This window comes from Oreochromis aureus, linkage group 11 (genome assembly GCF_013358895.1).
Source record: "Oreochromis aureus strain Israel breed Guangdong linkage group 11, ZZ_aureus, whole genome shotgun sequence".
Taxonomy (NCBI): Eukaryota; Metazoa; Chordata; class Actinopteri; order Cichliformes; family Cichlidae; genus Oreochromis; species Oreochromis aureus.
This window is the reverse complement of record NC_052952.1, coordinates 20,034,432-20,062,287: the sequence shown is the minus strand read 5'-3', so window position 1 is coordinate 20,062,287 and position 27,856 is coordinate 20,034,432. Positions and strand designations below refer to the sequence as shown.

The 27,856-nt window shown below is 44.0% G+C and overlaps 1 pseudogene; it reads left to right on the top strand.

The window, feature by feature from the left end:
- Positions 1 to 4,166: 4,166 nt before the first annotated feature.
- Positions 4,167 to 26,909, top strand: LOC116325165 (annotated as a pseudogene).
- Positions 26,910 to 27,856: the final 947 nt, after the last annotated feature.

Below are 27,856 nucleotides of genomic sequence, written 5' to 3'. Positions count from 1 at the left end.
TCACATGCACATGAACATGAGTGACATCCCATTCTTAACCCATAGTTATTATGATTTCAGCCCACCCTTTGTCACTATAACAGCTTCAGCTCTACTGAGAAGGCTTTCCACAGATTTAGCAGTGTGTTTAGGGGAATTTTTGACCAGTGCATTTGTGAGGTCAGACACCGATGTTGGACACCGATGTTGGACGAGAAGTCAAGCTCTTACACATCTTTACAAACCTTGCTTTGGTCACTGGTTACAGTCATGCTGGAACAGGGAGGGGCCATCCCCAAACTGTTGCCACAAAGTTGGGAGCATGAAATTGTCCAAAATGTGTTGGTATGCTGAAGCATTAAGTTCCTTTCACTGGAACAAAGGGACCAAACAGAACTTGTGGAAACTGCCAAACTCAGTCTCATCCATCAGACTGCCAGATGGAGAAGCATGAGCACATCTCCACTGCTCTAGAGTCCAGCGCCGGCATGCTTTACCTCATCCGACATTTTACATTGCACTTAGTGGTGTAAGAGTTGGATGCAGCTGCTCGGCCCTAGAAACCCATTCCTGAAGCTCTCTACACACTGTTCTTGAGTTAACCTGAAAGCCACATGAGCTTTGGAGGTCTGTAGCAACTGACAATTAAATTTTTCAATTCAATTTTATTTATATAGCGCCAAATCACAACAACAGTCGCCTCAAGGTGCCTTATATTGCACAGTAGATTGTACAACAATATATACAGAGAAAAACCTAACAATCATATGACCCTCTATGAGCAAGCACTTTGGCGACAGTGGGAAGGAAAAACTCCCTTTTAACAGGAAGAAACCTCCAGCAGAACCAGGCTCAGGGAGGGGCGGGGCCATCTGCTGCAACCGGTTGGGGTGAGAGAAGGAAGACAGGATAGAGACATGCTGTGGAAGAGAGACAGAGATTAATAACAGGTCTGATTCAATGCAGAGAGGTCTATTAACACACAGTGTGTGAGAAAGGTGACTGGAAAGGAAAAACTCAATGCATCATGGGAATCCCCCAGCAGCCTAAGTCTATTGCAACACAACTAAGGGAGGATTCAGGGTCACCTGGTCCAGCCCTAACTATATGTTTTAGCAAAAAGGAAAGTTTTATGCAGACAGTTGGTGTCCCCTGTGCACCTCAGCATCCGCTGACCCTGCTCTGTGATTTTATGTGGTCTACCACTTCCTTAGCTGAGTTGCTGTCATTCCCAATCACTTCCACTTTGTTATAATACCACTAACAGTTGACTATGGAATATTTAGTAGTGAGGAAATTTCATGCCAGGACTTCTTGCTTGTTTGATATTATACACCTGTGACCTTGGAAGTGAATCGAACACATGAATTCAGTGATTCGGATTTGCAAGTGAATACTTTTGGCAATATAGTGTAGCATGAGCTGAGGCCTGCAAGGACTATGAAAGGGAAATAAATCAAGGCAAGGAATCAGACATAAGTAACAAGCTCTAAAGACTAAACTGAGAAGATAATCATAAAGAAACCAGAGGATCTTTAATGTCTAAATGAGGATAAAAACTCCAAAGGCGCTCAAGACCAAAGGGGAAACCCACCAAAAAATCCAAATATGGAAGAAAAATACCAAATGTACTAAAGCTACTTCTATGACCTCACTCTCTGATTCCACGTGAAATAAAATTTGCCTACCAAGCATCATTTCAGTTCCTCAGTTACACAAGCGATACTTATTTCTCTGGTTGTGAGATATTAAAATGTGAATAAAACTTGGTGGGCAGGGGTTTAACAAATACGTCATCAGTGTCTTTGTGGTTTTAGCTTCAGACCATTAACCTCTGCAAAGCAAGCATCTGCACTTTTTAAACATGTGAACTGAAACTCTGATAAACCACAAACCTGATAATTGTCACGTTATCAGGAAAGAGCAGATCGTGCCTTAAAAGGATGCAATGTGACACTGTTGTAAACATGACCCTCATACCTCATACCTGCACTGCTGCTAAGATAAATGAATTCTCCATCTCTGATGTAAAATCTTACTGACGCGATTACAAATTAAACACTGGTAAAACCAGAACTTTGAGTTTACCATTGTTTAGTTTATTGTTCACAATAAATTCTATTCCTTTGGTATATTTTGTATTTGCTTGGGGAAGGGTGGGGGAGGGGACGCCATGCTGTGGAATCCTTGTCTTTATGGCGCTTTATCTGTGAGTCACACAAAGTCAAAGTTTAACAGGAAATGAAATCATGGATGTGATGTGACTGTAAACAAATAAACTAACATTTTAGACCTTTTAAGGCTAACGCGGTGAAGATTTTAATCGCTCGTGTGTCTCTTGTGAAATTATACCGTGACTTACCAGTCCTGAATACTGAACTCTGACACATATTGACTTTATATAACCACAATATAAAATGAGAAATGATAAGCTGCACAAATAAAGGCAAAATTCACACACGAAATGATAACTAAGAATTAGACTGTAGAGTATTATTATCCTGAAATAATTCCATGCCACTGAGAGAGAATATCTGTGTTTCTGTGTTTTATCAGGAAAATAAATGATCAGAGTTCAAGGAGCATTTTATTACAGTAACTGGTGTAACTTTAACTACTTTATATGAAGTTTGGGGAACTTGTCCTGACTTGTCTCAGGTTCACAAGATAAAGCGGGTGGATAATCAGAAAACTAAGGGGCTTATTGATTTTCTATTTTTACTTTTTAGTGAAACATTATTGGGCAATGCACAATAAAATACACTCACAGGTCACTTTATTAGGTTCACCTTGCTACTACAGGGCTGGACGCCCTGTTTGCTTTCAGAACAGCTTTAATTCTTCATGACAGAGATTCAACGAGGTGCCAGAAACATTCCTCAGAGATTTCAATCCATATCAACATGTCAGCATCATACAGCCGCTTCAGATTTGTTGGCTGAGCATCCATCATGAGAATCTGCTGTTTAGTTGCTACTAAGGAGCACAAAGGCACCTTGAAAATACTCCCACACTTTACACCATCACCTCAACCATAACCCTGAACCACTGATATAAGACAGGATGGTTTTATTCTTTCATGCTGGTTACACCAAGTTCTGACCAGGCAACGTGCTTCCACTCTATTCTACTCCACTGTCTGATTTTGGTGAACCCGTGTGAACTGTAACCTATTTCTTGTTCTTAGCTCACAGTAGAGGAATCAATAAATGAATCTCAGATATATTGTTGCTCTAATGTTTGGTTTGCATTTAAGATGTCTCATTTTTGCACAATATCTTTAACATCTTCACCAGCTTCACCTGGAAAGATTTTTGAACAGGTGAGCCTTGTGAAAATGTTGACTGACAGAAATTCTTGTCTTCTTTATGTACTTGAAAAAAGTCTCTTGTCTAATTGTATTCACCTGCTGTAGTAATCCATATAATGGAAATATGGGAATGTGAAAGTTCAAAAACATATGCGCTCGTGAGGACTGCTTTACCTGCAGAAGTTCATTGCTGTTCATAATGATACCTGAGATCAGAATGCACTTAACCCCAGTGAGAGAGGACAGTGTGAATCAAGTCTTCACTTCAGCCACCTTGGAAAGCTTTGGTTTGTTTTCAGCTGCTGTTTTGTTGTGACACTCAGACAAAATGTTAAAATCACAGGAAGGAAACATATGAACGGTGGGCTCATACAGTAGAGCGCCAGTGATGAATAATAGCTAATAATTAAATATGATAGATATGACATCAGATATTTCCTGTTAGCATTCCTTTGATGTTACCAAACACAAAGGTTAGAGGACACAATGTGCAGCTACTGTATGTAAACATGGAGGTCACGCGATGCAGGTGTTGCTGAGAGTTAGTTATATCAGTAGAAATGACTTCTTGGATTAACTTTTAGTTTTCGCAGTATGAGCTCAGCTTGTGTCACATGATTTGCAGAGGGAGCTGCTGCTGCTCTGGTTTCCCTGAGGGTGAAGCGAAGGATGAAATGAGGGTGTGTTGCCTGACTGTGCTTTATTAGAACTAGCAAAAGCAGAGTCATTGTGGTCATTGGAAATATTTTTTTTTAGCAGACACAAGAGAACTGTTTGTAAATCACTCAACCTCAGCATAAATATGTGACTGCAGAATAAACAAAACCCTCTGCATGTCCTCCTTCACTACATCCTGGAGTCCCTCCTGCCTGGCAGCTCCATCTTCAACATCCTTTGTCCAGCATATACACTGTCCCTCGTCTGCACGTGTGCAAACCATCTCAGACTCACTTCTCTAACTTTGTCTCCAAACTGCTCAACCTGAGCCATTTCTGTGGTGTACCCATTTTTAATCTTACCATGTTGTAAATCTTCCATTTACCTCTTACTGCCATCCTTCTGTCATAAATCACTCCTGACACTCATCTCCGCCCACTCCACCCTGCCTGCACTCTCTTCTTCACCTCTCTTTGTCTGTTGTTTTTGAACCCAAGTATTTAAACTCATCCACCTTCACTAATCTTTACACCCTGCATCTGTTACACCTGCCTCCCTCTCATTCACACTTACTTCCATTCGTCTTCTGCTGCTGCTCACTGATTGTCAATTCTCTTATTAACTTTAGTTCAGCAACTCTTTCTCATATCTTCGTGGTATGTTTCGTCAGCTTTATTCATTACTCAGTCACTCCTTTTAAAGAAATAACACATCTTTTCGCAGCATCTCATCTTATCTTATGTAACAAGAAACTTTGGTCTGTCCCAAAAGACAAAATAACGTTAAACGTAAAAAAAAATTAGATCACAGCAAAGTGGAGTGAAATCACTGCCCTTCTTACAGCCTTCATGGTCTGTTTTTTGCACTAACTTGGTATAAATAAAAATACAATAAAACAAACTGTTTATCACGGTATTTACCACAAACTTCAGCACCTGAAGCCACGCCCCCTCACAACTGCTGACAGACAGCGGTCAATAATTGGCTGTTCTCCAAACATGGTGGGACACGCTCCGACCGTCCGGCATTTAAAAAGAAAGAGCAGGCCAGAAGGAGACGTTCACAAGTCATTTCTCTGATCAGGGGATAACACTTCAGTTCTCCCATCGACTTAGACGTCATAAGGCCACGTGAGGAGCAGAGAGCGTGCGGGAGGAGGAAGAGGAAGAGTGTGCGCGAGTTTGTGCGCGTGCGTCTGGTCGACATCTCTGTCCGCAGAGAGCAGGGAAGAACAGCAGCGGGGAAAACCGGTGAGTCTGTACTCTTTTCTACACATTTTACTTAGCTTTTATTTGACTGTGAGAGCCACGACGATGGTTTTATACTTGAACCACGTCAGAGACAGAGGCGGTGCCGGTGCTGGAAATAAACCGCAGTCTGAGCTTCTGCGGTTTCATTTTAGGTAAAAATGTTGAAACCCGAAAAACCCGAAGCTGTGTAAAACTGTCGGCGTCTAAAAACTTATTAACTCGGTTAACATGTGATTTAAATGGTAAAATTAAATGTTTTTTCAGTGTCTTAGCTCTTTACACTGTTGCCGTTTTCAAAGCTGTTTGAAGGGAAATGTAAAACAAATTTAAAATGATATATACTGTAAATTGTATAAAAATGAATAAAATGAATAAAATAAAATGAATATATTCCCCAAGTTTCTTTATCTTTTTCAATGTATCCCACTTTACCTTCCAAAATCATTTTTTAAATCTGTTGATAAAGCTCTGATCTCATTTATATGGGATGGGAAAAAAACCTAGAATACGCCTGGATCTGTTACAGAGGCCTAAAAACCTAGGCGGCTTAGCACTTCCAAATTTTCGCCATTACTATTGGGCCTCAAATGTTCAAAAAATCATATACTGGCTCAATACCCCTGATGAAGACTGGTGCCAAATTGAAGCAGCGTCTTGCATCTCCACTTCTCTTAGAGCCTTGGTCACCTCCAGCCTTCCAATTTCCTCACGGCAGCACACCACCAGTCTTATAGTTAATAACACTCTCAAAATATGGGCTCAATTTCGAAAGAACTTTGGGTTTGAAAATCTTCTCCATTTAACCCCTATACACAATAATCACCTTTTCCTTCCCGCCAGATTAGACTCTGAATTTGCTCTGTGGCAGAGACGAGGCCTCCATAACTTTTCTGACATGTACATAGACGGTGTCTTGGCAAGTTTTCAGGATTTGTCACACAAATTTGACCTCCCTCGGTCCAGCTTATTTAGATACTTTCAAGTTCGCCATTTCCTTCAGCATCATAACCCCGACTTTCCAAATAGAATTCCATCTACTGCTGTAGATGATCTGTTGAAACTGACATTTAAGCCTAAAGGCCTTATCTCAAGAATTAATAATTGTATAGCCTCCTTTAAGAATATAACAATGCCAAAGATTAAAGCGGACTGGGAGAATGAGCTGGGGGTGGACTTAGAGGAGATTTGGGAGAGCGCTCTTTTAAGAGTAAACAACAGCACTTTTTGTGCTAAATTAAACATCATACAGTTCAAGATTCTACACCGCATTCACTACTCCAAGGCAAGATTGGCCAGAATATTTCCAAACATAGATGCAAGCTGTGAGAGTTGTAGAAATCCCTCTGCAGATCTAACACATATGTTTTGGTCATGTCCTACTTTAAAAGCCTACTGGTCAACAATTTTCAATACACTGTCCGAAGCATTGAATGTTGAGCTTCAACCCAATGCAGTTAAGGGTATATTTGGTGTCACAGAGAGAGGACATAGAACATTAAGGAAGAGTCATAAAAACATAATCGCTTTTACTACATTGCTTGCACGCAGAAGGATATTGTTGCATTGGAAGTCAAAAAAGCCACCCAAAGCGGCTTTGTGGTTTAGTGACCTGACACAATTTATACAGCTGGAAAAGAAAGTACGCTCTCAAGGGGTCGAAGGAGAGGTTTTTTGTTGTTTGGGATACATTGCTAAAACATTTAGAGAAAATTAAAACCATACCCACCTGAAAGAGGCTTGACAGCTTCCATAAATCCTTGTTTTTGTGTGTGATTGGGATTAATTTTGTGCAAACTATTCCCCTTTAAGTGCACATCTTCAAATACGGTAAATTTCCTTGTACTTCATTTAAATTCATTTTATTCATTAATTCATTTTATTGATTTATTTATTTACTTTTTCCCCTCTGGATCGGTGTCCAATATGTTCTTGGGGTGGGGTAAATATGTAAAAAGGAGCATTGTGGCCTTGCTATATGTATGTCTTTGTACTACATTGTTGATGCTCAATTTAAAAAAAAAAAAAAAAAAAAAAAAAAAATTGCACGTATGTATGTTATACTGTTATCACAATGCTGTACTTGTACTTTACCCAACTTCCTTAAAGCAAATTATATCATTTCGATGTTTAAAGAGGACTAACTGATAGGGTAACTGTTGTTGGGGGGCGGGGGATTTTTTTTCTCTTCCAAATCCATCCAACAGGCAGAATATCTGCACCCTGGTTTTCACGGACTTACTGTACTAAGACTTTTTCCACCCCTCAAATTCCTCCTAATTTCAGTTTTGTAAAGGCTTAACCTCGCAGACTGTGTTTTATTGCAGGTTTAACGTATTCTAAAGAGCAAAGGCATGTTTATGGGATAGCTTTTATTTTGACAGGACCCAGCCATGGAGAAGGAGCAGATGGAAATGTCCGCAGCCAAACCCCAACAAAATGGAAATACAGGGTAAAAAAAAGACTCTAAATTACTAAAATCACTTTTCTACTGATTACGTGCTACACAGATGTATAGGAAAGCTCCTGATGGGTGTGCTCGACTGATATCAATTATGATTTGATGTGAAACCGGAGCTGAACTAGACAGTTGGACTTGAGTCAAACTTCTGAAGTATTTTTTTTTTTCTTTTTTAAAAAAAAAATCTGTGCTTGATTTTAAGCTTTGAAATGGAAAACTTGGGAGATATTTGACATCATGTTATTTATGAATTCTCCAGGGAGACTGAAAAAGATGACTCGAAGAAAGGGAAGAAGAAGAAAAAGGAGAAGCATCCTAAGATGCCCACGGTTAGCCCCATCAAAGTGGTAGGTTCATCTTCATACTAATCGCCTGCTGCCAGAAAAAAACAGGTTATACACTTTTCTTCAAGGCTCATTTGTTTTTGTTTTTTTGTTTTTTTTAATTTTCTGGTGTGGAAATTGTTTTTCTTTATTGGAGTGTGCATGTGAAGACAAAATGGGAGCAGCAGTGTTTTAAGCTGGTTTGACTGTTTATAGTTATCTTGTAAGACTGTAAATTCTTACAAGCACAACAGCAAGGTGTGTGTGCTGAACGGGGAAGTCGGGAGAGGATGGGAGTGAGGCACATCCTCCCGTTGTTTCAGTGAACTCCACCAGACCCCTGCAGGGAGGAGATGAAAGCTGCTTTCAGTTGAACTTTTTCCCACTAAATTTATTTATTTATTTTTTTTCTGTGTGCAGTTTAGGTTTGCAGACCGCTGGGATGTCTTAATGATTATAGTTGGGACGGTGATGTCAATGGCAAACGGCGTAGTGCTTCCACTCATGTGCATCGTCTTTGGCGACATGACGGACAGCTTCATAGCGCAGGCAGCCAGTGAGTTTCAGATGCAGGCGTGTGTGCACACGGCTAGCACGGCAATAATCATTAAGGGGTAAAATGACTCTTTTGTTCTTCCTTCCTGTGTCCTCAGATTCCACAAACAGCACCTTAGAAGAGGAAATGACTGGGTAAGACATCACAGCCTGACACCTCATAGCTGCCTCATCAGGTGGAGAGACTGACTGAAGTAGATTTATCAGACCGCATCTGTCACTTGTCCTCTCCCAGCCATGCCATATACTTCTCCATCATGGGAGCTGGGGTGCTGGTTGCAGCCTACCTACAGGTGGCCCTCTGGACCCTGGCAGCCGGTCGGCAGGTCAAACGCATCCGCATCCTGTTTTTCCACCAAATCATGCGGCAAGACATTGGCTGGTTTGACGTCAATGAGACGGGAGAGCTCAACACGCGTCTCACAGAGTGGGTAACAGATGAGAAGTGTGTGATTTTAAAGGTCCCACAGCGCTGTGTGTTAATTAAACATGCTAGAAGTATATTCAGCAGCTATGCAGATCTCTAACTTTCTGAAACTGAAGGACTCTTTGAATAAATGGCATTATGGAGATGAGTGTGTCTGTCATTTGTATTTGAAAGTATCTGACTTTTCAAAACTGGAGCTTGATGTTTATATGTGCATGTGCAGTGACGTCTATAAGATCCAAGAAGGTATCGGTGACAAGGTGGGGATGCTAATCCAGGGTTTCACCAGCTTTGTTGTGTCTTTTATCATCGGCTTGAGCAAAGGCTGGAAGCTCACTCTGGTCATCCTGGCTGTGAGCCCCGTGCTTGGCATTTCTGCTGCTCTTTTCAGTATGGTAAGCTGCTGCAGAAGTTTATTCCTGTGTTTCTGATGCTTAAAACACCCTGGGCTCTGTATGCATCACCACCTTTTGTCTGTGTACAGGTGCTCACATCGTTCACCAGTAAAGAGCAGACTGCATATGCTAAAGCCGGTGCTGTAGCCGAGGAGGTGATCTCTTCAATCAGGACTGTGTTTGCCTTCAGTGGTCAAGAGAAGGAGATTGAGAGGTGTCGTGTCTTTAACTGTTATCAACAGCCTGAAAATGGCATTATTTGTGCAGATGTGGTCAGTCTTGGCAGAAATCCACTGTTTGTGGAGTTTAAAAATGTGTTTTATACTATATTTGCCCCTAACTGTGCTCTTTGTGTTGCACTCTAGATATCATAAGAACCTAGAGGATGCTAAGAGGATGGGAATAAAGAAGGCGATCTCTGCTAACATTTCCATGGGTGTCACCTTCCTCTTTATTTACCTGTCCTATGCTCTGGCCTTCTGGTATGGCAGTACACTCATCCTGAATGGAGAGTACACGATTGGAACTGTACTCACTGTGAGTAGATTTGTCACCTGTTAGTTTGTACAGTAAACATGCACGCGACTTGGAGGTTTTTGCTGCGACTAACACCAGTGCGCATTTTTATTTTTCTCTTCTTCTCAAAAAGGTCTTCTTTTCTGTGCTCATTGGTGCTTTCTCACTGGGACAGACCTCTCCCAACATCCAGACCTTTGCGAGTGCTCGGGGAGCTGCGTATAAAGTGTACAACATCATTGATCACGTAAGAAGTGCAATGTTTTTCACTCAGCGCTTTTTTCTTTTTTCACCCATTCATGTTGTTGCCCTGTTGCCACTTTGTATTACCAAACATGCTGCTTTACGGTGGCGCTCCGGTGAGCTGCTTTGATGCTGCCAGCAACCTGGAGCTGGATTTTGCTGTAATTGGAGCGCCTGCTGTTCATTCAGTTGACGTTGCACAGCTGTGGCTATTGTAAATTTCTTCCACTTGCTGAATCAGACTCATTTCCAAAAAATAATTAAAACTCGAGTATGATCATCAGTTTTGCAGACACTGTGAAGATGGCGGAAAGTGTTTTGTGAAATGAGCTTTAGTAGAATTTAAAAGGGGCTCCTATGGCCACAGACGCTTGGAGCGTAACCAGTCTGTTTAGCTGAGCCACTTGAAGGATGGCTTGCAGGGTCAACTCCTGCCTGTTGCTATTCTGGGACGGGGCTATGTTTAGCTTGTGCTGCACGTGTTTGTCTCTGTGTATAACTACAGACTCATGCTAGTTTAGAAATGCAGATAAAGGATGGCTTCATCTGAGAAACTGCAGGCTGAGCAGCACTTTTGTTTGCACACTAACAGAAATGCACACAACCTCAAGCAAAAAAACAAATGGGATCTTCTCTGAAACGTGTTCCTTGCTCCAGACTTGAAGGGGAGGATATTAAGCCTTTGAAAGTCACTTCTGTTTTACCTGTTTTCACACTGAAATCATTTCTTGTATTGTGGCTACTTCTTATTCTTATGTTCAAGGGTGAAGTGCTAAAGGATGAGGCTTCCAGGTGAGACATAAGTGTCAAATTCTGCCAAAACAGAGCTCAGCTTTTGTCAGCTGCAAGGCAAAAGGGAGAATAACAGAGCTGTGCAACAGGAGATGCAGTGAAAACGTAACGCGCTGTGAAAATAAACACTGTGCTTTCTGAACGCGCTCAGCTGAAACTGAAGGGCTAACAGCATTTCCTTCCATTGTTTCTTTGAGGTTATGAAAAGAATAAGCCCTGTTCTGCTGTATTAGTTCGGCCTCTTAGAAGTGAAATCTGCAGTAATTGATTCTCTTCTCGACAGGTCCCCAGTATCGACAGTTATTCAGAGGCTGGCTACAAACCTGAATCCATCAAAGGAGACATCGAGTTCAAGAACGTCCACTTCAGCTACCCCTCCAGGGACGATATCAAAGTATGTTCTCATAGCCGCTGTATACTGTACTTTAAAATGCTAAAATAGTATGCTGACAGTTTTATATCCCCAAACTCATGTTGTCTGTAGGTGTTAAATGGCCTGAACTTGACTGTGAAGAGGGGGCAGACCTTTGCCTTGGTGGGAAGCAGTGGCTGTGGTAAAAGTACCACAATCCAGCTGCTGCAGCGGTTCTACGATCCTCAGGAAGGAAACGTAAGTGGGACCTCAAGTACTTTGAAGTGCAAGATGTACAAATCAGGTCAGTCCTGTGCAGACTTAACCGTTCAGAAATCAGACCTTTATATTTATTTTTGTCTTTTTTAACAACTTAAAGCCTAAAGTAGATGATAAGGTGGATTTCTTTTAAAGAACTTTGTTTATTTTGGACACTCCTTATGAAAATTGAGTCTGTTTGCTTAAATACAGTAAACTGGTTTGTTTGCTTCTGTGTATAAAGGGCTCCACATAAACTAGTACCGTAAATGGAAACGGCGAATCTACACAACGGTGTAAACTGAGTGTCGTGTGTGTCCATGTAGGTGTTAGTTGACGGTCACGATCTTCGTTCTCTTAACGTCCGACACCTGAGGGAGATGATCGGGGTGGTGAGCCAGGAGCCCATCCTCTTTGCCACCACCATCACAGAGAACATCCGATATGGCCGAACCGATGTGGACGCAGGAGGAGATCGTACAAGCTGCCAAGGAAGCAAATGCTTATGACTTCATTATGAAGCTACCCGATGTAGGCCAATACTTACAATTCCTCTGTCCCTGTAAATGATTGATCACCACTTGCTAATCATTGGACTCTCTGTGTTGAGCAGAAGTTTGAGACTCTGGTGGGAGATCGGGGACTCAGATGAGCGGAGGACAAAAGCAGAGGATCGCCATCGCCCGAGCTTTAGTCCGCAACCCCAAAATCCTCCTGTTGGATGAAGCCACATCTGCGCCGATGCTGAGAGTGAGACCATCGTGCAGGCGGCGCTTGATAAGGTACGGATCAACGGTTACTTTATTCTCGTTTCAAGGCCACTGTAAATAAATAAATAAAGACAGAGCAGGAATGTTAACTCATGTCCAGAGGAGCAATCCGCTCAATCTGACTTGATTCATAGTCTTGTATAAATGTCTCCCGCATGGATTGTGGATTTGAGCCATGGTACACACAAACCTACCCTGCTGCAATAATTTAAGTTTATGTTAAATGCTTGAGAGCAGCATGCTAGTAACATTTAACTTGGTGTAACACGCAAACTCGCCCGTGTGCAGGTCCGGTTGGGTCGAACTACACTAATCGTGGGCTCACCGCCTTTCAACAATCAGAAACGCTGATGTTATTGCCGGCTTCAGAGATGGCAAGGTTGTAGAGGTGGGAACTCACAGCGAGCTGATGGAAGGAAGGGAGTCTACCAAACGCTGGTCTCCATGCAGGTAATTTTTGCATACAGGCAGTTTTAGCAGATGGGAACTTCAACAGCACCCAGTCTTTATTTGTTTGTTTTGCATTTGTGGTTTTCCTCCTGAAGACGTTTCAGAAAAATGCAGAGGAGGAGCATGAGCAGTCTGCAGATGAGAGAAGCCCAGGAATCAGGTCGTTGTCTGAATCTTCTCTCTTCAAGAGGAAGAGCACAAAAGGCGCATCCTTTAAAGCTTCAGAAGGAGACAAAGAGGAAAAGGAAAAGCTGACTGGTGATAACTTGGAGGTGAGCAAACACCTAAATCCTTCTATCAATAAAGGAATGTGAAGTAAATATGAAAAATCTATTCTTAGTCTAAGATTGTTTAATTTTTTTATTATCATTATTATTATTTTGACTTGGATGAGTGTTCACACCTCCTCTTACCTTTTCTGGCAAGTAATAATTGAATTATACAGTACTATTTATTTTAAAACTTGGGGCTGCAATTTATTCTCTTAGGCAGTTTCTTTAAGTAGTCTTCAGGAAACGTTCTCCAGGCTTCTTGAAGGACATTCAAAACTCTTCTTTGGATTTTTGCTGCCTTTTGTTCTGTCAAGATGATCCCACACTGATTCAATAATTTTGGTTTGGGCTCCCTAGACTGATGATGATCTATTGTATGTTTCTATCAACTATGCTTTTACTGCATTAGCAATGTGTTTGGGATCATTTTCATGCTGAGAATCTACTTATACACACCATTCATTCATCACTTGAGTTAGATGCCTTTTTAATCTTTCCTCCTGTCTGCAGGATGAAGACGTTCCCCCTGTGTCGTTCCTCAAAGTGATGGCTCTGAACACTTCAGAGCTGCCATACATTCTTTTGGGGACCCTTTGTGCCATCGTCAATGGTGCAATACAGCCTGCGTTTGCAGTCATCTTCTCAAAGATCATCAATGTAGGTTACTCTTGATAACAGGTTCGTGTTAAATGGAGGTGTTTTCAGCAACTGTAGAAAGCTTGATCTTTTTATCTCCCCTCAGGTGTTTGCAGAACTGGACCAAGACGTTGTCAGACAAAGATCAGTTTTCTTTTCCCTCATGTTTGCTGCTATTGGAGCAGGTTCCTTTGTCACCATGTTTCTACAGGTATGCAAATGCGCGACACACACACACACACACACACACACACACACACACACACACACACACACACGCCAAGCAGTTGATGGAAGGGGTTTGTGGTAAACTCTGTTATATCCTGCTAGTAAGTAATAAATAAAAGGTTAAAATGAAAGGAAATGGTCACACAGGTCCCTGTCAAATTTTAGGAGAGTACACACAAGTTTAAAGGATGCTGGTGTTGCAGCATAAATGCATGCGGATGATGTGACACGTGTGCTAATGTCATGGGGGGTTGTTTTTTGTTTTTTAAACAGGGTTTCTGTTTTGGTAAATCTGGAGAGGTCCTCACCTTGAAGCTGAGACTGAGGGCCTTTAAGTCCATGATGAGGCAGGTATGTAAGTGACAAAGTCAAATGAGAGTGCAGGGAGGATGTTGTTGAAAATAATTTCTTTTGGTGGCTAAAGTGAACCAATTATCTACATGGCAGCCATAATGAAAGCTGGTCAGGTCCTTCAGTGCTTCTTTCAAATCTCCTTTGCAGGATCTGGGCTGGTTTGACCAACCCAAAAACAGTGTTGGTGCGCTCACTACGAGACTGGCCACAGATGCAGCCCAAGTGCAGGGGTAAGCTTGAACAACAGCCCAACAGCTGGCCAAAGGTTGCCAAAGGCTCACACTAAAGTGTCAAATCATCCATTTAGGCCGCAGGCGCGTGCGTATGGCCACGCTCGCTCAGAACTTCGCCAACATGGGCACCGGTTTGATCTTGGGTTTTGTGTACGGCTGGGAGCTGACTCTGCTGCTCCTGTCTCTGGTGCCCATCATTGGAGTGGCTGGAGCCATTCAGATGAAGATGCTTGGCGGACACGCTGCTGAAGACAAGAAGGAGCTGGAGAAGGCTGGAAAGGTGAGGATTGGGTGCGAGATGTGCCAGAGTGAAAGTAAAAATTCCTCACGGCTCAGTCTGAAACTCTGAACTCATGAGATATTTGCATTGGGTCTCTGCAGATTGCCACAGAGGCCATCGAGAACATCCGCACCGTGGTCTGCCTCACAAGAGAAGAAAAGTTTGAAGCTTTGTATCAGGAGAACCTCGACGTGCCCTACAAGTAGGATAATTTGTACCACAGGGACCTGATTGCTCAATTATACGCTCTTTAAGTTCTGATGCCACCTTTCTCGTGTTTTTACAGAAACTCAAAGAAAATGGCACACATCTACGGCCTCACCTTCTCCTTTTCCCAGGCGATGATCTATTTCGCATATGCGGCCTGTTTCCGTTTTGGTGCTTGGCTCGTTATAGCTGGAAGGATGGATGTCGAAGGTGTCTTCCTGTGAGTGAACTGAGACATTGGCTTGTATCTTCATGAGGAGATTAACAAACAGACCTGACAGTTTGCATGGCGGGTAACATCCAAACAAAGCATTTCTGATGGACAGAACCTGTTCATGTGGCTGTTAATAATCATCTTAGTCAGAAGCACATGAAGAGCCTCAGCGTGGGGGGGTTGGGGTGGCTTTCAAATGTACACTGTGACAGATACTTGTGCTAATACATCAGACTCTCTTTTGCTGGGAGGAGCCACTGCTTTCATTTATATTGTGTGTCATAAACTGGGAAGTCCAAAGTTCATGGCAAACCGAAGCCTCAGAGTCCATAAAAGAAGAAAATATTACCTCTTTACATTTTAATGAACACTGTACACCCAACTGAGGCTGCCTTGCTTTGAAGTTAGGCAGACGAAGCGCTAGCATCTTTAAAATATCAGTTTGGATACTAGTTTATAGGAAATTTTAGGCACATGCCCCCTTCCTGATTTCTTGGGGTTTTTTGTTTTTGTAAATGTTTCAGTGCTGTTGAAAATGACTTTTGTACATTTGTTGGTGCGACAGATCCACAAATCAAATTTGAAGTCATTTTAACACACCTAGACCTTCATTTATTGTATTTACAGTTGTGGACAAAAGTTCACATCCACTCATCGTGGGCATGAGTATAATTTTTTTTAGCTTCTATTGATTTATTGTCTCTGAGCTTTTTTGTTTTTCCCACTCTCCAGGATGGAATGATTGTACAGCATTACTGTAGTAAAGTGAATTTTGGATCCACACAGGCTCTAGTATATACAAACAACCTCACTAAAGTTTGGTTAAATGTGCCTTAGAAAGTTGCACTTCAACCAGACCCCTTTGGTAACCATAAACGAGCCTCTGGCATCGTTTAATCACTCCTTGGCAGGATTGGTAGAGCCCATTTTAGTTTGCTTAAATTCAGGTTTGTGCCAGGAAAGCAAAAATAACCCAAGTTTTCAATAGGACTGAGGTTTGTGCTTTGGGACAGTCGTGTCATAAACTTTATGTTAGCCTGCTTTATCCATTCTAAACCAGTTTTAATCTGTGTTTGGCATTATTGCCCTGGTCAACCATATAGTTGATTTGAGGTGGAGTTGAATGTGGAGGTGGTTCTGCTCATTCATTAGTCCAGCCAATTTATGCAGTATTAATACTGTCACTGACAGAACAGCCCTGGAGCATGATGGTACCACCACCACACTGGTTCAGTGCTAATATATTGTTTTTGGGTTTGAAAGCCTCAACTTTACGCTTCCAAAGTTTTGTTGTGGTGGGTAAACGGCTCATTCTTCTCTCGTCTGACCAGAAAACTTTTCTCCAGGAGACATTTGCTTGTCCACATGGGCGTCTGCCATTTTCAGTCGAGCTCAAAGGTATTGACTTTTGAGCAGAGGCTTTGGCGCCCTCTCAGTCAATAGTGATGTAAAACACACCTAACTGTGGACAGTGGTGCTGGTGTTCCAGCAGTTTCCAGTTCATGGCAGGCTTCAGACTTTGTGGTTCCTGGGTTGTTCTTGAACACCTTAACCAGGTCCCTCTCATCTCAGACTGACTGTTTGGGTCTTCTTCCAGTTCTTGGCAAAGTGGTGACGCGACATTAAAGGCCACAAAATTACCATTAAATTAATGCCCACGATGAGTAAATGCAAACTTCTGACTACAGCTGTAGGCATAAACTCGTCAGTCGGTTCATCATTATCGGCGGGACCGAGCAGTGCAAACTCATCTTTAAGATTATCAGTAATTACAAACATGCTGGGCACACAGATGTCGTAGGTTCGTGTTAGCTTAGCCTTATGTAATCCTGTTTCACACCCCACTGACAGCGAAGCTAATGTGTTTAACTTTCCTCTCCCAGTGTGATTTCAGCCGTTCTGTTCGGTGCCATGGCCGTCGGTCAAGTCAATTCCTTCGCTCCAAACTACGCGAAGGCCAAACTGTCTGCTGCCCACATCATGATGCTGTTAAACAAGGAGCCTGCCATTGATAACCTGTCAAAGGACGGAGATTGTCCGGTACATGACGCAAAGCCCCGCGCACCAAACACGGCTTTAGAAAAGTGATATTTTACCACATATCTAACTGATTCTCTTCTTCCAGGACCAATTTGATGGTAATGTGACCTTTGAGAAGGTCAAGTTTAATTATCCTTCACGTCCTGATGTACCCATCCTGCAAGGGCTGAATCTGAGTGTGAAGAAGGGAGAGACTCTGGCCTTGGTGGGAAGCAGCGGCTGTGGGAAGAGCACCACCATCCAGCTGCTGGAGAGGTTCTATGACCCGCTGGATGGGAAAGTGGTGAGAAAACAACTGCACGCCCACGCTCTGTGCACTACCTCACACTGATGCCTCTTCACCTACTGACAGTTGGGTAATGATTAGCTGCCCAGTGCTTTCCAGTACTCTGCTGTTATGAAGTCCATGTAACAGGTGCTCTTATCTGGATTACTGCATAAACATTTATCTGGTTGAGAGGGAAATGAATACTGTTGCCTGTTGTCTCGTGTCCTGTTGTCACATGGCGTTTTTAAACACCATGTGCACCATTGCAGGTTTTCTAGTACGTTTGTTTGTGTCACTTAAAAAAAAAAAAAAAAAAAAAAATATTCTGGCAAAATAAGTCAATAACTGAATTTCTACATCAATTCAGAATTGATGTAAAACCAATGATCAGAGTTAACTTTAAGTAAGAAGTGACAAGTTCTTCAGCTAAACAAGCTTTTATCCATTAACGAATCAGACATTTCCTTCAGGGCTTGGTGATTAAATGGATGTTGCAAATATCAAATGAATGCTCAGTCCATGTGGTAAAAAAGACACAAGCGTGCACCACTGCCTGAGCCTATTTGTGCTACTCTTTCTCCTTCAGGCGTTGGACAAATCTGATGCCAAAAACTTGAACATTCACTGGTTGAGGTCCCAGATAGGCATCGTCTCCCAGGAGCCCGTGCTGTTCGACTGCTCTTTGGCTGAAAACATTGCCTATGGAGACAACAGCCGCAAAGTCAGCATGGACGAGATAGAGGCAGCGGCCAAAGCAGCCAACATTCACAACTTCATAGAGGGTTTGCCACTGGTAATGTCATTATACTATTTTATAGAACATTCCATGTAAAGATAAGGGTCAAATCCAGCGTCAATAAAACAGACTGGGTGGATAAAGAGGTGGTCAAAAAAAGCAGAGTCAGGATTACAGCAAGAAAGGAGGCTGAAACACTGAATCTAACCAAAGGTGGAATCTGATGTCCAGCTTTGTTTTTAACGCTTCACAAATCTGCCTAGAGCTCCCTCTGCCCAGCTATCACAGGGTTTTACTGTGAGGGAAGTTCAATACAGCCAGGATGTCTTGGTGTTGCCCTCAAAACCTAAAGCCTTAGAACGAGTCTCAACTTTATGCTGTTTCTGATTCAGGCTGTGCACACTGACACTTGATGGCTGCTATAAAATGATCTCTGAGTGTCACCTGCTCCAGAGATTTTTATCATATCACATGATGAGAAACATCTAAAGAAGATTAAAATGTAACCATAAGAGGCAACACTGCTGCAGATGAGATAATAGATGACTACAAGAAATCATTAATTGATGATTTATTGCCTGGAGAGCTAACTATACACTGCAAGTTTATTTTTTGTTGTTTTATGCTCTCCCAGTACTGCTGGTTTTTGATGTAATGGTTTCACATTAGAAACAAACGGTGGTCCCCATCTTCTTAAAGATGGGGACCACCACCCCGGTCTGCCAGTCCAGGGGTACTGCCCCTGATCTCCACGCAACATTGTAGAGGCGTGTCAACCAGGACAGCCCTACAACGTCCAGAGCCTTCAGGAACTCGGGGCGGACCTCATCAACACCAGGGGCTCTGCCACCGAGGAGTTGTTTAACTGCCTCAGTGACCTCGACCCCAGAAATTGGCGGGTCATTCCCCTCATCCCCAGACTCTGCTTCCTCCTCGGAAGACGTGTCAGTGGGATTAAGGAGGTCCTCAAGTATTCCTTCCACCGCCTGACAATTTTCTCAGTCGACGCCAGCAGCGCACCGCCAGCACTATACACAGTGCAGGTAGAGCACCGCTTTCCCCTCCTGAGACGCCTGACGGTTTGCCAGAATCTCTTCGAGGCAGTCCGAAAGTCTTTTTCCATGGCCTCCGAACTCCTCCCACACCCGAGTTTTTGCTTCAGCCACTGCCCGAGCCGCATTCCGCTTGGCCTGTCGATACCTGTCAGTTGCCTCTGGAGTCCCACAGGCTAACCAAGCCCGATAGGACTCCTTCTTCAGCCTGGTGGCTCCCTTCACCTCTGGTGTCCACCATTTGGTTCAGGGATTACCACCACGGCAGGCACCAACCACCTTGCGGCCGCAGCTCAATGCAGCAGCCCGCAATGGAGACGCTGAACATGGTCCATTCGGACTCAATGTCCCCAGTCTCCCTCGGAATGTTGTTGAAGCTCTGCCGGAGGTGTGCGTTGAAGATCTCGCGGACTGGGGCCTCTGCTAGACGCTCCCAGCACACCCTCACTACGCCGCTTTAGGTGCACCGGGTCTGTCCAGCGTCCTCCCGCCACCTGATCCAACTCACCACCAGGTGGTGATCAGTTGACAGCTCAGCCTCTCTTTACCCGAGTGTCCAGAACATATGGTCGCAGGTCTGGTGATACGATTACAAAATCGATCATCGACCTGCGGCCTAGAGCATCCTGGTGCCACGTGCACTTATGGACACTCTTATGTTCGAACAAGGTGTTCGTTATGGCCAAACTGTGATTTGCACAGAAGTCCAATAACAAAACACCACTGGGTTCAGATCAGGGAGGCCGTTCCTCCCAATCACGCCCCTCCAGGTCTCGCTGTCGTTACCCACGTGAGCATTGAAGTCTCCCAGTAGGACAACAGAGTCTCCAGGTGGGGCACCTTCCAGCACCCCCCAGGGACTCTAAGAAGGCTGGGTACTCTGAACTGCTACTCGGCGCATAAGCGCAGATGACAGTCAGGACCCGTTCCCCGACCCTGAGGCGCAGGGAACAAACCCTCTCATCCACTGGGAAAAACCCCAACGTGCCGGCAGCAAGCCGGGGATATTAGAATACCCACCCCAGCCCGCCGCCTCTCACCAGGGGCAACTCCAGACTGAGACAGAGTCCAGCCCCTCTCAGGAGACTAGTTCCAGAGCCCAAGCCATGCGTGAGGTGAGCCCGACTATATCTAGCCGGTACTTCTCAACCTCACGCACTAACTCAGGCTCCTTCCCCACCAGAGAGGTGACATTCCATGTCCCTATTGCCAGTCTTGGCAGCCGGGATCGGTCCGCCAGGGCCTCCGCTCCTGGCCGCCGCCCGACACACATTGCACCCGACCCCTATGGCGCCTCCCTGCGGGTGGTGGGCCTGCGGGAGGATGGGCCCATGTCTCCTCTTCGGGCTGTGCCCGGCCGGGCCCCATGGACTAAGGCCCGCCACCAGACGCCGCCCTGGGCACCCTCCCGGGCCTGGCTCCAGGGCGGGGCCCCGGTAACCCTATCCCGGGCAGGGTAAACTGTTCCCTCGATGTTCTTTTCATACGGGTCTTTCCCAGCCTCCCTGGGAAAGTCTATGCCAGGGTGCTGGAAAGGAGAGTTCGTCCGTTAGTCGAACCTCGGATACAGGAGGAACAATGCGGTTTTCGTCCTGGTCGCGGAACACTGGACCAGCTCTTTATCCTCTCGAGGATACTTGAGGGTGCATGGGAGTTTGCCCAACCAGTCTACATGTGTTTTGTGGACTTGGAGAAGGCATTCGACCGTGTCCCTCGGGGTGTCCTGTGGGAGGTGTTGCGGGAGTATGGGGTGTCTGGCCCACTGCTACGGGCCATTCGATCCCTATACAACCGCTGTAAGAGTTTGGTTCGCATTGCCGGCAATAAGTCGGACTTGTTTCCGGTGGGTGATGGGCTCCGCCAGGGCTGCCCTTTATCACAGATTCTGTTCATAATTTTTATGGACAGGATTTCTAGGCGCAGCCAAGTGGCGGAGGGCTTCCACTTCGGTGGCCTCAGAATCTCATCTCTGCTTTTTGCGGATGATGTGGTTCTGATGGCTTCATCGGGTGGGGGCCTCCAGCTCGCACTGGAACGGTTCGCAGCCGAGTGTGAAGCAGCGGGAATGAGGATCAGCACCTCCAAATCTGAGGCCATGGTTCTCAGCCGGAAAAGGGTGGAGTGCCCACTCCGGGTCGGGGATGAGTTCCTGCCCCAAGTAGAGGAGTTCAAGTATCTCGGGGTCTTGTTCGCGAGTGATGGGAGAAGGGAGCCGGAGATCGACAGACGGATTGGTGCTGCGGCTGTAGTGATGCGGACGCTGCACCGTCCGTCGTGGTGAAGAGGGAGCTGAGTGTAAAAGCGAAGCTCTCAATTTACCGGTCGATCTACGTCCCGACCCTCACCTATGGCCACGAGCTGTGGGTAGTGACCGAAAGAACGAGATCGCGGATACAAGCGGCAGAAATGAGCTTCCTCCGAAGGGTGGCTGGCCTATCCCTTAGAGATAGGGTGAGAAGTTCGGCCATCCGGGAGGGGCTCAGAGTAGAGCCGCTGCTCCTCCACATCGAAAGGAGCCAGTTGAGGTGGTTCGGGCATCTGACAAGGATGCCCCCTGGGCGCCTCCTGGGTGAGGTGTTCTGGGCATGTCCCACCGGGAGGAGGCCCCGGGGCAGACCCAGGACGCGCTGGAGAGATTATATCTCTCGGCTGGCCTGGGAACGCCTTGGTGTTCCCGGATGAGCTGGAGGAGGTGGCTGGGAGAGGGGAGGTCTGGGCTTCTCTGCTTAGGCTGCTGCCCCCGCGACCCGACTTCGGATAAAGCGGATGAGGATGGATGGATGGATGGATGGATGGATGCTCTCCCAGTACTGCTGGTTTTTGATGTAATGGTTTCACATTAGAAACAAACGAAGATCAATTTAACTTTGAAACTTCTGAAATTTCTTCGATACAGTGTTTAAGGCTCATCATCCAGAAAGCTCAGATGGTATTTCTTTTGCTTTTTACGTCCTTTAAAATGTTGAATTTGCTGCTTGTATTTGACAGGCAGTTAACTGGTCAGTGCTGACACTTCAAAGTGTTCTGGTCAGGAGGCAGACTGAAACTTGATAGTAATGTGGTGGTTTCAAAGCATTTTGCTGATGAACTGTAGACTAGATGCTGGTCTGTGGTTTTTAAGGGTTCTGGGATCTTGCCACCAATTTAAAATCTTAGTTTAAAAACATAAAGCACTAATCAAAAAGCACTATACAAACTGTTGGGTTTGCTGTCAGTATCGAGTCATCTTTGAGTAATTCTTTCAGCCCTGTATTGTATTATTGTAGGGTCTTTACCTTACAATATGAAGTGATTTGAGGCAACTGTTGTTATTTGGCATTGAATAGAGCTCCATCTTTTTGTAAGGGTCTCGTGCCTTTCTGTTTCTGCTCAACTACATTAACCCCCAAGATGAACAAGGTTGAGTTTATAACATTTATTCCACTCTTGTGGATCTGAAATATTTTGTCATGATAAAGCTGTAGATGAAAGGTTGGTGTGATTGCCCACAGGTTTCTTTAAGATGTTGTAAAGATAAGGCTTCATAGGTCAGATGGAGATGCTGTAAAGGGGACCATTAGTCAGCTAAAATGAAAAATTGTGAAATGCTGTGCAAAAGTAATTACAGCAACAATGCAAGTCTCCTAAAGAGGCCTTTGTGAAAAACCTCTGTAAAACCTTTGATCAGTGTTTTTACTGCTGTGATAAACAAACTTGGTGGCGCTTTATTTTTCCACCTGCAGGCTGTTAGGAGAGACGGGATCCATCCCACTTTGGATGGAGCAGCTGTCATTTCTAGAAATATGGAGAAATTTATTAAACCCCCCAAAATATGACTATCCAGAGTTGGGAGCAGGAAGCAGAGTATCAGTCTTACACGCCTCTCTGCAGCTTTTCTCCTCCTGTTACTACCCCCAACCCCCCCCAACCCCCCCCAACCCCATCTCCATAGAGACTGTGTCAGCTCCCGAACAGGCAAAAGACAAACTAAAAAAACAGCAATAAACAACTTAAACATAAAAAATGACAAAGAAAGAACAATAAAGTATCCACATCTGAACCAAAGAGTAAAACAGTGAAATGTGGATTATTAAATATTAGGTCTCTCTCCTCCAAGTCTCTGTTGGTACATGACTTAATAATTGATCAACAAATCGATTTCCTCTGCCTTACAGAAACCTGGTTACAACAGGATGATTATGTTAGTTTAAATGACTGAACACCCCCGAGTCATTCTAACTACCAGAAATCTCGAAGCACAGGCCGAGGGGGCAGTGGGCAGCAATTTTTCATACCAGCCTATTAATCAACGAAAGACCCAGACAGACTTTTAATTCATTTGAAAGCCTGATGCTTAGCCTTGTCCACCCCAGCTGTAAAACTCAGAAACCAGTCTTACTTGTTATCATATATCGTCCACCTGGGCCTTACACTGAGTTTCTCTGATTTCTCAGACTTTTTAGCTGATGTAGTGCTCAGATAAAATAATTATTGTGGGTGATTTTAACATTCATGTAGATGCTAAAAATGACAGCCTCAACATGGCATTTAATCTGTTATTAGACTCAATTGGCTTCTCTCAAAATGTAAAAGAACCCACCCACCACTTTAATCACACTCTAGATCTTGTTTTAACATATGGCATAGAAACTGAACATTTAACAGTGTTTCCTGAAAACCCTCCCCTGTCTGATCATTTCCTGATAACATTTACAAGAATTGATTACACAGCAGTGGAGAGTAGACTTCATCACAGTAGATGTCTTTCTGAAAGCGCTGTAACTAAATTTAAGAATATAATCCACCCACTGTTATCATCTTCAATGCCCTGTACCAACATAGAGCAGAGCAGCTACCTGAATACTACCCCAACAGAGGTTGATTATCTTGTTAATTATTTTACCTCCTCACTACGTATGACTCTGGATACTGTAGCTCCTGTGAAAACTAAGGCCTCAAATCCGAAGTACCTGACTCCGTGGTATAATTCTCAAACGCGTAGCCTAAAGCAGATAACTCGTAAGCTGGAGAGGAAATGGCGTGTCACAAATTTAGAGGATCATCATTTAGACTGGAGAAATAGTTTGCTGCTTTATAAGAAAGCCCTCCGCAAAGCCAGAACATCTTACTATTCGTCACTGATTGAAGAAAATAAGAACAACCCCAGGTTTCTCTTCAGCACTGTAGCCAGGCTGACAAAAAGTCAGAGCTCTACTGAGGTAACAATCCCTTTAACACTAACTAGTAATGACTTCATGAACTTCTTCACAAATAAAATTTTAATCATTAGAGAAAAAATTACCAATTATCATCCCACAGATGTAATCTCATCTACAGCTCCTTTTAGTACCATTGATGTTAAGTTAGACTCTTTTTCTCCAATTGATCTTTCTGAGTTAACTTCAATAATTAATTCCTCCAAACCATCAACGTGTCTTTTAGACCCCATTCCTACAAAACTACTCAAACAAGTCCTGCCATTAATTAATGCTTCAATCTTAAATATGATCAACTTATCTCTAATAATCGGCTATCTACCACAGGCCTTCAAGCTGGCTGTAGTTAAACCTTTACTTAAAAAGCCATCTCTAGACCCAGCTGTCTTAGCTAATTATAGGCCAATCTCCAACCTTCCTTTCATATCAAAAATCCTTGAAAGAGTAGTTGTCAAACAGCTAACAGATCATCTGCAGACAAATGGCTTCTTTGAAGAGTTTCAGTCAGGTTTCAGAGCTCATCACAGCCCAGAAACAGCTTTAGTGAAGGTTACAAATGATCTTCTTATGGCCTCTGACAGTGGACTCATCTCTGTGCTTGTCCTGCTAGACCTCAGTGCTGCGTTTGATACTGTTGACCATAATATTCTTTTAGCGCGATTAGAGCACAGTGTAGGTATTACAGGTACTGCACTGCAGTGGTTTGTATCATATCTATCTAATAGACTCCAGTTTGTGCATGTAAATGGAGAGTCCTCTTCACACACGAAGGTCAATTATGGTGTTCCACAGGGTTCAGTGCTAGCACCAATTCTGTTTACATTATACATGCTTCCCTTAGGAAGCATAGGAAACTTGGTGGCGCTTTATTTTTCCACCTGCAGGTTGAAAAGCATAACTGGGATGGAAATGGCAGCTCAGACAGACCACAATTGGTGGGCAGGCCTTTCAACGAGCAGTCAAGTCACTGAGGGTGCTGAACGAAGCAGCAGCTGGTTGTGGATCAAGAGACGGGAGTACAGCTAGGCTGGGACATTAAGGGGTAATAAAAGGGGGCACATTAGGAGGTGTCATGGGCATAAAATCAATGTAACACTGAGGACAGTGACCACCTGACAGTCCCAGTGAAGTGGTTTACCTCCTCTCCCATTCAAGACACCAGAGGAATCTGTACTGATTACTGGAGGCCTTGTATCATTAAGCCTTATAATCAGTCAACAAATTTGAATGGTAATCATGCAGGAGGCCAGCTGAAGATGAATGTGTTATTGTGCATGTGAAAATGATTTCCTGCCAGCATTTTAATAACTTGGCAATAAATGTAGCATTTATTATTAAACCTCAAAGTACACTTTAAGAAATTTGTCAGCTGTGAGGAGTGATTGGATTCATGCTTTGTATTGTTTTGACCATCTATAGTAACACAACTATGCCCCCTCATTGTTTTGTTTTGTCCCCCCCCCCATGAGCAGAAATATGACACGCAGGCAGGTGATAAGGGGACACAGCTGTCAGGTGGTCAGAAGCAGCGAATAGCCATAGCCCGAGCCATCCTCCGCAACCCCAAGCTGCTGCTGCTGGATGAGGCCACTTCTGCACTGGACACTGAGAGCGAGAAGGTGAGCACATCTTTCCATTTTCACCTGTAATGCTTGTCAGGGAGATTAAGAAAATGGTGAGTAAAGTCACCAGCTCATACAAACTACTGCTGCAGCTAAAATCCACACGCAAGAAAATGGGAACAAACTCAGACTGGTGGAAATGTTGGGCTGAGAGAGTTCACATTAAACTTGATGGGAGGAATACAGGAAAGTAGCCATGTTGATAAAGATGACAGCTTTGGTTTAAATTGAAACCATCGTCAGTGCTGAAAACATTAATTGTAGGAGCTCTTATAAGGCCATGCTCTCTCTGTAGGTGGTGCAGGAGGCTCTGGACCAGGCCAGCAAGGGCAGGACGTGCATCATCGTGGCCCACCGTCTGTCCACCATCCAGAACGCAGACCGCATTGCTGTATTCCAGGGAGGAGTCGTGGTGGAGCAGGGGACGCATCAGCAGCTGCTGGCAAAGAAGGGGGTCTACCACATGCTTGTCAACAGACAGATGGGACACGGTGACGAATAACCCGTAGTGTCCATAATGTTGAGAGTTCTGGATTATACACTGGTGCCTTGGATCATCACTCCTCCATGCAGATTCAGACAGTGGCTCCTGTAGCTTAAACTTAAATGTATAAAGTCTGAATTCTGATTGGCCTTAACTTTTGCATGTCCTTCCCACAAGAGATTTTTGACATGTGTGGGGTGCAGGTGTAAATGGGGATGGGTATCGCATAGGTTTTATCCAATACCAGTGCCAAACCGGTACTTTTGAAACTGTGCCGGTGCTCAAACCGGTGCTTAAAGAATGGAGAACACAAACTTTGTCCAAAAACCTCATGTTTAGCTGTGTTTTTGGGGGGGTTTTTGTTTTGGTTTTTTTTTTTTTTTGTAAAAAGATAACAATGTTAGCCTTTTCTGCAGCTATAGGGCATATATGGTATCACTCTTGGCTGGAAGCAGTGTTTAAACAATGGGAAAAAAACACAAACTGTCCAAAAACCTCATGTTTAGCTGTTTTCCACTTTTTCTTTGGTCATTTTAGCCGTTTTGGCCAGGGTGAAGGGAGTATCTCCCATCAAACAAGAAGACAGCCGCATGTAACTACGACGCTGTTTGCTAGTTCACCTTACATGCATTAATGTAATAACGTGGTTAGCCTACTCAACGTAAATTACACACGAACAACATTAAGCTACTCACGCAGAGAAGAACGGCTGCTGCTGCCATCATCATCCGTCATCATTTCTGCTACACTGGCAGGGCTAGGGACCAGGACTCTCCTCTTCGGGTTCTTGAGGGATGTTGCTAACTCCGGGTCCGATAACAGGCACCACACCCGCAGTAGATGTGCTCGGTGTGAGGTCTTGCAGCAAGCTATCAAATATGGTGCATTTCTCGGCTTTTAAAAAAAAACCCGCTATGCGTCGCCAGGTGTTTCATCAGATTCGAGGTGTTACCTCCTTTGCACAGTATCACCTTAAAGCGCTTGTTGCAGGCTGCTGAGTTTGCATCTTTTGCTGTGAAGTACAGCAAGACTTTTGACCGCTTCGCCTTGGGCATTTTTCATCTGTAGCTCTGCTCTAAAAGAACTTACGTACCTGAGCCCGCCTACTATCCTTGGAAAGGTAAAATGATTGGCTAGAATCCAAAGTGTATGACATCTCAGGGGGGAAAAAAGCACCGAAATGTGTGCTACTTTTCGGTCTGGTTACTACCGTTCATGTCAGAATGGCACCGGATACCGGTACCCATCCCTAGGTGTAAATGGTAAAACTGATTTGTTTTGGGGTTTTTTGTGCGTACTT